The following is a 9,291-nucleotide window of genomic DNA, read 5'->3' on the forward strand; positions in this document are numbered from 1 at the left end:
CTGAGCTCTGCCAGGTCCGAGGATTTATTCACAGGAGCTCCTGGTTGTTAGATAACCCACAGTCCAGCAGCCGAGACTAACATGACAGGATGACCATTAAATCACCAATTTCTAAAGATCTGGATCAATTACATTGTGATCAGTTACACAGGTGATGTGTTGCAAAATATAATTTAAAACAACACACACTTGTTGCACCATTAATACACAATGTCAAAACCATTGTAGTCATCAGCAGTGTTGCGACATGCAGGCAAGCCAATGAACTTCAAAGGAACTTTGATACACAGTATCTCTATATCTATAATTTATAATCTATAAATCCTGAGGAAATGGTTGTCCAAGCGATGTTCTGTATGTCTTTCTGGAGATATTTTGAAAAAGCTGAATGTCTTAGAGAGTTTTCTTTTCAGTTCTGGAATCGGTGGAGAAATCCCAAAGAGACGGCTCTCCGTACAAGATCCTGGCCCTCATCTGCTCGGGTTTGAGCTGTGTGCTCCTGATAACCACTGTCGTCTTCAGTTCTTATTGTAAGCACAGTAACTGATGTGTTTGGATATGTATAGCAGAAGTGTCAAAGTTATGATAAAGCTCCTTAATTTGGTACCTGGGCTGTTCAAAAGAGTGGGATTAAGAGGACAAAAAATAAAGTGTATCAATGCTACTTCCCAGCTTCTCCTCCTTTACTTGATAGCTGGTTAACAACTGTACTTCCAGCACAGCAGGTAGAATCTGTACCTCCATTCATCCCTGGTCTTGTCTGCTTGCTGTCTTTTATATCTCCCAGCCTATTTCTTTCCTACTGTACAGTATATCCCAGTATTTCCCACCTCCTGTCGAACACTTCTCTATACTGATAGAATCTCTATTCCAATATAATCAAGTCTCAAGTGCTGTAACTGCCTTTTACACCTCTACCATCACAAAGATACAGCAGGAAAAGAGAAATGCTGGTTGGTGATGATTTCAGTGTCATTGTAACGTGAAGTTCACTTATAAAATCTCCACATATAATACAAGAGTGTGGTGTTGTGTTTAGTTATTGGAGAAAAACATATTCAGAAACATTTGCTTACTGTTGAGCACAGGATGATTTCAATCTTGGATCGGCAATTAGACTGTAATTGTCTTCTTTTATTTATTTAAGATTTCCTCAGGCAACCAACATTTACCCAAGTTCTACTCCAAAACACCTCCTGTGTGCAAACAAATTGTTCATCTTCAAACTGGAGCTCTTCTGCTTTAAAACAAGGTAAGCTTATTAAATTTAGGTAAGTTACTGTGTTTTAGGTATGCCTCTCAGGTCTCAGTCCCAGGTGATCATTAGAGCCTGGGTCCTTAGGTCATCAACACAGATACAGATTAACACTGCAGCAAATTTGCTAACATGCTTGGCAATGCTGTGTCAGTTTTTATTTTAGACCCTCTGGAACAATTGACAAGTAGCTGAAACCTACAACATCTCCCCAATCCTCAGTATCTTCCAGTGTCCCAATATCTTCTCTTGAACAATTAAAGAACAGTTAGACCTGAAGATCATTCTGCTGAAAATCAGGTGTGAGAAAGCCTACACACTCTGCCCAGGAGTAGATTTCACACAGTGGTCAATAAAGCTTTTTCACTCTATTGAAGATAATAGTGAGAAGAAAAATGGAAGTGAGTTTGTTGTACTTATGACTGTAGACCTATTCAGATCTTCTCATTAAAGTTCTTAATGTCTTCTTTCACAAGAGTCTGTTAGTATTACATTTGTTGCTGTAGCATATAGTGTCTGCCATTGCACAGCGCTTTGTGTTTCTTGAAAGGCACTGCTTACTAATCTTGTCATTTTATAATAAGAACTGTGGATGATGCTGGAGGACATGTACAACAGCTGTTTGAACCTGCAAGACAATTCGACTGATGTTCATGAAGAAGCTAAACGCTGTAGCGACATCATAAATAGACACAACCTGGTCCAACTATGCAACAGCAACTATACGATAGGTTGGTACAAGTGTGGATTTTCAAAGTTTTCTGTTCTTTATTATTTCTCAAAAGCGACTTCTAAGCAACTTCCGTTGACAGATTTAACATCCTTTCATTTCTCAAGATAGCAAGTAATATCAAAATAGGAGGACTGCAAAACATTGTAGAGGTAGCAACTAAAATATAAAAAGCCATTACGTAAAATTGAAGAACATTATGAAGATTGATGGAAAACCCTTGGCAGATGATGTCTAACAAAGAGGCTTTCTTAAACACCATCAGGGTTTCTGTTCTTTGCATGTATAAAGCAAGAATCTTTAAATACAAAGTTAGAGTTAGAAGAGAGTGCTTTTGAAAAAGATTTAGGTACCTACAGTATGTTGAAACATCAAATTCTTCTTCCAGACAATGTGGGGAAGCAAAACAATGACAAAACAAATACGAGAATCTTCAAAAGTATAATGGTGACATCAAGGGGGACATGTTAGTATTGGAGCATGAGCTTGTAAGGCCTTATTTAGAATATTGTAGACAATTTACAACAATACCAGCAGCCATATCACCCTGCAACTCACAACTGCCAGCCCACTGAAGCTCAGGAGCTGTGAGCCTGGTCAGTACCTGGATGGGAGACCTCCTGGGAAAAACTAAGGCTGCTGCTGGAAGTGGTGTTAATAGGGCCAGAAGGGTCTGTGTGGGTCCTAATGCCCCAGTATAGCGACGGGGACACTATTCTGTAAACAGGTGCCGTCCTTCGGATGAGACGTAAAACTGAGGTCCTGACTCTCTGTGGTCAAATTTCCCATTGGCCCTTAGCAATTATGGCCTCCTAATAATCCCCATCTTGAATTGGCTTCACTACTCTACTCTCCTCCACACTGAGAGCTGATGTGTGGTGAGCGTTCTGGTGCGCTATGGCTGCCGTTTCATCATCCAGGTGGGGCTGCACACTGGTGGTGGTGGAGGGGAGTCCCCATTACCTGTAAAGTGCTTTGAGTGGAGTGTCCAGAAAAGCGCTACTGTATATAAGTGTAAGCAATTATTATTATTATTGTTATTAATTTATTCACCATGTTAAAGATACAGTATTTCTGCTCTGAGACCTGACTGCTTGTGAACACCAGGAGCCAAACTTCACACAGTGTCATTATCAGACCATGTTGCACTAATCTTGTTTTTTTCTCTTCACTTTATTAAGCCTGCTTTGCTCTTACTAAAATATCAAGTAAGTGACTCTGTATTTCTGTCTTTAATTTGTGTATTCATGCTCAGGTGTCAGGAGACATGAATTCTCATCATACCAATAAGTGAAATGCAAAATAAATAATGACTCAAAACAAATGTTAAACACATTCATTTTAATAAATAGAATGACTGTAAACCAACAGATTTTTAGACTATTGTTCCCAAAAATGCCTTTGGTCTTTGAAGATTTTTCAAGTAACAGACAACATCTGATGGTCTAAAGATTTAATTTCCGAAAGAAATGATCTGTTTACTTAACACCTGATCTCCACAGATGTAACTTTCACTCATATTAAAAGGAAATTAAAGAAATTCCCTGACTCATTATTGTGTTAGAGGATTTATAAAAATGGAGCTGTCATATTATGGCATAATTTAGATTTTACATCCATATCTGACATTTTACATGTGTTATGTCCTCTTCACAGAAAGAGAAGGAAGAATACCTGCAGCAGGTAAGAAAAAACACATTTATGCTCATTGTATAAAGTGTGACTTTTTATGACACAATCTTTAAAAAAGCAGAATTTTAAATTCAAGGAATCATGATTAAGAATTATTTTCCGTGACTCTGGGGAGAGTGTCTCTGCTCTTGTAGTTGCTTAGTGAAGGAAAAATTCAAATTAATGTCTCCTTTCCTAACAGACTCACACTGCACAAGAATCTGCTCTTTTACCACAGATAGGATAGTGGATATTAATCCTAACAATGCAGGCCTGTATTGTGTAAATGTTCGCAGAAGTCACTGGACACATTTGTATTTGTGGAAAACATCTGCAATTATAGCTATACCTAAAACAAACAAGGCCTGTTGAATTAAAAGATTTGCATCCAGTACCACTAATTCAGTCCCAAAAAATGGTTTAAATAAATAGTTTTGTTCCATCTGCATTTGGCAACTAGTGGATCCCAATTTGCATACAGGGCAAAACGAGGAGTTGAAGATCAGACTGTGACTATGAAATTTTATGAGCATTTAGAAACTCCATCATCTTATGTGTCCTTACTTTTTGCTGACTTTCCTTTGATATTTAATACTCTTCAGGCAAAAAGGTTTGGAAGGGAAGTTTTGGAATATGGGAGTATGTCACACACTCAGTCAGTGGTTATACAATTTTCTTATTTATTGCCAACAGTGTGTGTGAATGAACTCAGACAAGACTCTCACCATCAGCACCAGTACAGTGGTTCCCCAAGCTTGTGGGTAATTCACTGTTTTAAAACACAAACAACATTAAGGAATTGATAAGATAGACAGACAGACAGATAGACAGATAGATAGATAAGACTTTATTGATCCGGAAGGGAGATTGAGATGTTACAGCAGCCCAGCCCAAGACAAGCAAAAACAGACATCCGAAGAGACGAAAAATTTAAATAAGTACAGCAATACAAAATAAATAATATGCGCATAGGTATATGCAGATTTAGTGTACAAAAAGTACATTAGTGCAGCATGCTGTCCATAGATGAGCAGATGAAGGGCTAACAGTCCTAGCCTAGGGCAGCGTTATACACCCTGACAGCCACCAGGAGGAAGGACCTGTGGAGATGTTCCCTTGAACACCGTAGCTGGAGCTGTCTGGTGGTAAAAGTGCTCCACTGCCTAATTACAGTCCCATGTAGCGGATGAGAGGCGTTGTTCATGATGGCTGTGAGCTTGGTCAGCATTCTAATTGAATTTCAGAAGAACTGTTCTATTCCTATGACCCCTGTCACTGTTAATGGAACTGATACTGACATAGTAAATGTGTATAAATACCCTGACAGTATTATTGATTTTAAATTGACTGGGACTACCAATATGGAGGCAAGGAGAGTGAAGGTGCAACAGGGGTTGTATTTTTAAGGACGTTAAAGGAGTTTTAATATATAGAGCACACTTTTGACATTTTTATATAAGAGAGAACCCAAACAAAGTAATCAGGGCTTACGGCAAGAAACCTTGGACCCAATGACATACCCAATGGGTATCTTGAAATCTTGAATGACCCCTCTCATCCGCTCTTTAACTCTAACACTAACACTACTACTAATAATGGGGAGGAGAACCGAGAGATGACAGTAATAAAGTAACAGAGAACTAAGAAAGCATTGAATTCCTTTATACCTCAAAGTATTCAATTTTTGAATAACGTAAAATGTGTACAGTATGTACAGTACTATTACTGTTTTTACACTTTTTAAAGATGATTGTTTTTTTAAACATATGGTACTGAAAGAGTTCTGATTAAGCAATGTTGTGGATTGTGATTTTGTATTAAGGTATTGTTTTGTTGTTGTATGGTATTATTTTCATATATGTTACAGTGCCTTGCGAAAGTATTCAGCCCCCTTGAACTTTTCAACCTTTTGCCACATTTCAGGCTTCAAACATAAAGATATAAATTTTTTATTTTATGTGAAGAATCACCAACAAGTGGGACACAATTGTGAAGTGGAACGAAATCTATTGGATTTTTGAAACTTTTTTAACTAATAAAAAAATGAAAAGTGGGGCGTGCAAAATTATTCGGCCCCTTTACTTTCAGTGCAGCAAACTCACTCCAGAAGTTCAGCGAGGATCTCTGAATGATCCAATGTTGTCCTAAATGACTGATGGTGATAAATAGAATCCACCTGTGTGTAATCAAGTCTCTGTATAAATGCACCTGCTCTGTGATAGTCTCAAGGTTCTGTTGAAAGCGCAGAGAGCATCATGAAGACCAAGGAACACACCAGGCAGGTCCGTAATACTGTTGTGGAGAAGTTTAAAGCCGGATTTGGATACAAAAAGATTTCCCAAGCTTCAAACATCCCAAGGAGCACTGTGCAAGCGATCATCTTGAAATGGAAGGAGTATCAGACCACTGCAAATCTACCAAGACCTGGCCGTCCCTCTAAACTTTCAGCTCAGACAAGGAGAAGACTGATCAGAGATGCAGCCAAGAGGCCCATGATCACTCTGGATGAACTGCAGAGAACTACAGCTGAGGTGGGAGAGTCTGTCCATAGGACAACAATCAGTCTTACACTGCACAAATCTGGCCTTTATGGAAGAGTGGCAAGAAGAAAGCCATTTCTCAAAGATATCCATAAAAAGTCTCGTCTAAAGTTTGCCACAAGCCACCTGGGAGACACCCCAAACATGTGGAAGAAGGTGCTCTGGTCAGATGAAACCAAAATCGAACTTTTTGGCCACAATGCAAAACGATATGTTTGGCGTAAAAGCAACACAGCTCATCACCCTCAACACACCATTCCCACTGTCAAACATGGTGGTGGCAGCATCATGGTTTGGGCCTGCTTTTCTTCAGCAGGGACAGGGAAGATGGTTAAAATTGAGGGGAAGATGGATGCAGCCAAATACAGGACCATTCTGGATGAAAACCTGTTGGAGTCTGCAAAAGACCTGAAACTGGGACGGAGATTTATCTTCCAACAAGACAATGATCCCAAACATACAGCAAAATCTACAAAGGAATGGTTCACAAATAAACATATCCAGGTGTTTGAATGGCCAAGTCAAAGTCCAGACCTGAATCCAATCGAGAATCTGTGGAAAGAGCTGAAAACTGCTGTTCACAAACGCTCTCCATCCAACCTCACTGAGCTCGAGCTGTTTTGCAAGGAAGAATGGGCAAGAATTTCAGTCTCTCGATGTGCAAAACTGATAGAGACATACCCCAAGCGACTTGCAGCTGTAATCGCAGCAAAAGGTGGCTCTACAAAGTATTAACGCAAGGGGGCCGAATAATTTTGCACGCCCCACTTTTCATTTTTTTATTAGTTAAAAAAGTTTCAAAAATCCAATAGATTTCGTTCCACTTCACAATTGTGTCCCACTTGTTGGTGATTCTTCACATAAAATAAAAAAAATTATATCTTTATGTTTGAAGCCTGAAATGTGGCAAAAGGTTGAAAAGTTCAAGGGGGCCGAATACTTTCGCAAGGCACTGTATATGTTTACGAGCTTTTCATGTGCAAGACAAATGTTAAGAGGCAGTAAAGGTTAATACAATTCAACAACTATTGCGCTCTTGCCACCTTGTGGTCTGATCTGGTCAGTACTGGGGTGACAGACCTCTCTTAAGAAAAACAGGATGGTGGTCGACCAGAAGGCAGTGTTGTTCTGTCTGGACTAGAATGTCTAAACAACATCCTGATTTATTCATAAATTTGTGTCTTTTAGTAGTCCCTGGCTGGAAAGCCGTATCCTATTTGTTTTACATTTTAAGAAGACTTGTGTCTGTTTTTTTTTTTCTCCTAGTGTGGAAATGGATTCAAAATGCATCAGGTAATCCAAAACTTGGCACCTGTGGTGAAGTGAGTTATACCAGATATACTGTCCCTGGAGTACTTTACACAGAAGATTAGATTGGATGATATAGTATTGAATATGTTGTGTTATATGAGTTAGAATCTTTTTCTCCAACTGCAACATTTCCAGTTTCTTAAGGAGTACTGCAAAGATTTATTTGGAATATAAACATTTTCTTTTACTAGACATACCCAAGGCCTCTGTTTTTTATCATCATGCTCTGTTCTTACAGCTGACGTAGTCCTGGACCCTGATACAGCCCACGTCAACCTGAACATCTCCAAGGATGGGAAATGTGCAGTCTTGTCTGATGTGCCTCAGTCTTCTGCATCTACTAGATTTACTTACAATACGGGTGTTTTGGGTAAAGTGGGATTCATCTCAGGGAGGCACTACTGGGAGGTGGATGTGAGGGATAATCTGAACTGGGGTGTGGGCATCTTCAGGGGATCTGCTCCTAGAAATACATACCTGAGTCCTGAAAACGGGGCCTGGGCAGTGGAGCTTTGGTATAAAACCAAGTTTAGTTCCATTACTGACCCTCGAACACCATTATCTCAGGATCTGCTTCCCCAGAGAGTGGGGGTCTATATAAACTGCGAGGAAAGGCAGCTGTCATTTTTCAAAGTGGAGACTCAGAATCTCATTTACACTGCCAATGTAGATTTCACAGAAACATTCTACCCATTGTTCTACACAGAAAGTGAACAAGGCATTTCCATTGTTCCTCCTCTTGAGTTTGAGAATTAAACTGGAATGAGACTTTGTGTTTGATATATTTCTGCAAACATCCAGTAGTTGTGTATTATTCCTATAAGGTCCTACTGTACATGGATTAGCACCTAATGTATTATCTGTCCGCTCTCCAGCTCATGACCTTCGTCCACCCAACTCTTCTAGATGCCTCTCAAGCTCAAGCACTCTAAACTTGAATCCCTTCTTTTCAGAAAGGCTTTAACTTCATTGTCGACTGTGTCTGCTCTATGAGATTCAGCTGCACTTCTAAATGATTGCCTTTCTAATTTGATTTTGTAATTTATGTAACAGTTCTTGGGGTTTCCGCCCTTGTCCCTCCTGCCCTGCCAGTTCGTCCTCAGTGCCCGGGCGCGAACCCGGGTCTCTGTAACTCTGTGCCGAGATCTCAAAAACACAACTGTTTGGGTGTAACAAGATAAATTGGCAATTCTTAATTATTAAATAATGCTCTGAGATGGACTGAAACTTTGGACCACTGACCTTCCAGGACCAAGACTGTTTTAAAAACCTTCTAGACTAGAGAAACTGCAGCCCATCTCTTCCACTCCATTGCAGAGCTCTGACACAGCCAGCTCCTTACTTGCTCTTGGGTTGTAGACATGGTGCGAACTACGGGGGAGTTTAGCTCCCCTGAATAAGGCACAAGCTCCCCTGAAGAGACCATTTGCAAACCTTTGGGGGCTCTCTTTTTTCAGGTATAGACTACATTTGCGTTTCTGTTTTGAGCATGTTGCTGCCATAGAAATAGCTAAGCAATTTAATACTATTACCATGTAAGAGGGTGATCTGTCCAAATACAGTAGCTACCAGAAGCTAGTAACATTTAAACTTTGTGTGCTGTTCCCTCATGCTACCATTATTTGTTTTTTGTCTCTGTACTCAGAGCACATAGAATATGTGTTTAAACCAAAGTCTATCAATTATTATTTTGCTCTTTAATGTAGTAAATAAAAGTATTTGTTCTAATCTTTTTATTAAATCCAGAATAATTGATTGCTTATCTGCATTAATGTATCTATGAA

The 9,291-nt window shown here is 39.5% G+C and overlaps 1 long non-coding RNA gene across 1 annotated transcript; it reads left to right on the plus strand.

Moving 5' to 3' along the window:
* The first annotated feature begins 439 nt into the window (after window positions 1-439).
* LOC107077212 (uncharacterized) lies at window positions 440-9,291 on the plus strand. Its single transcript, XR_011189295.1, has 7 exons — window positions 440-530; window positions 1,148-1,252; window positions 1,840-1,986; window positions 3,167-3,193; window positions 3,642-3,668; window positions 7,463-7,489; window positions 7,746-9,291. It is a non-coding gene; the product is annotated as an uncharacterized lncRNA (long non-coding RNA).

This window comes from Lepisosteus oculatus, chromosome 4, assembly GCF_040954835.1.
Source record: "Lepisosteus oculatus isolate fLepOcu1 chromosome 4, fLepOcu1.hap2, whole genome shotgun sequence".
Classification (NCBI taxonomy): Eukaryota; Metazoa; Chordata; class Actinopteri; order Semionotiformes; family Lepisosteidae; genus Lepisosteus; species Lepisosteus oculatus.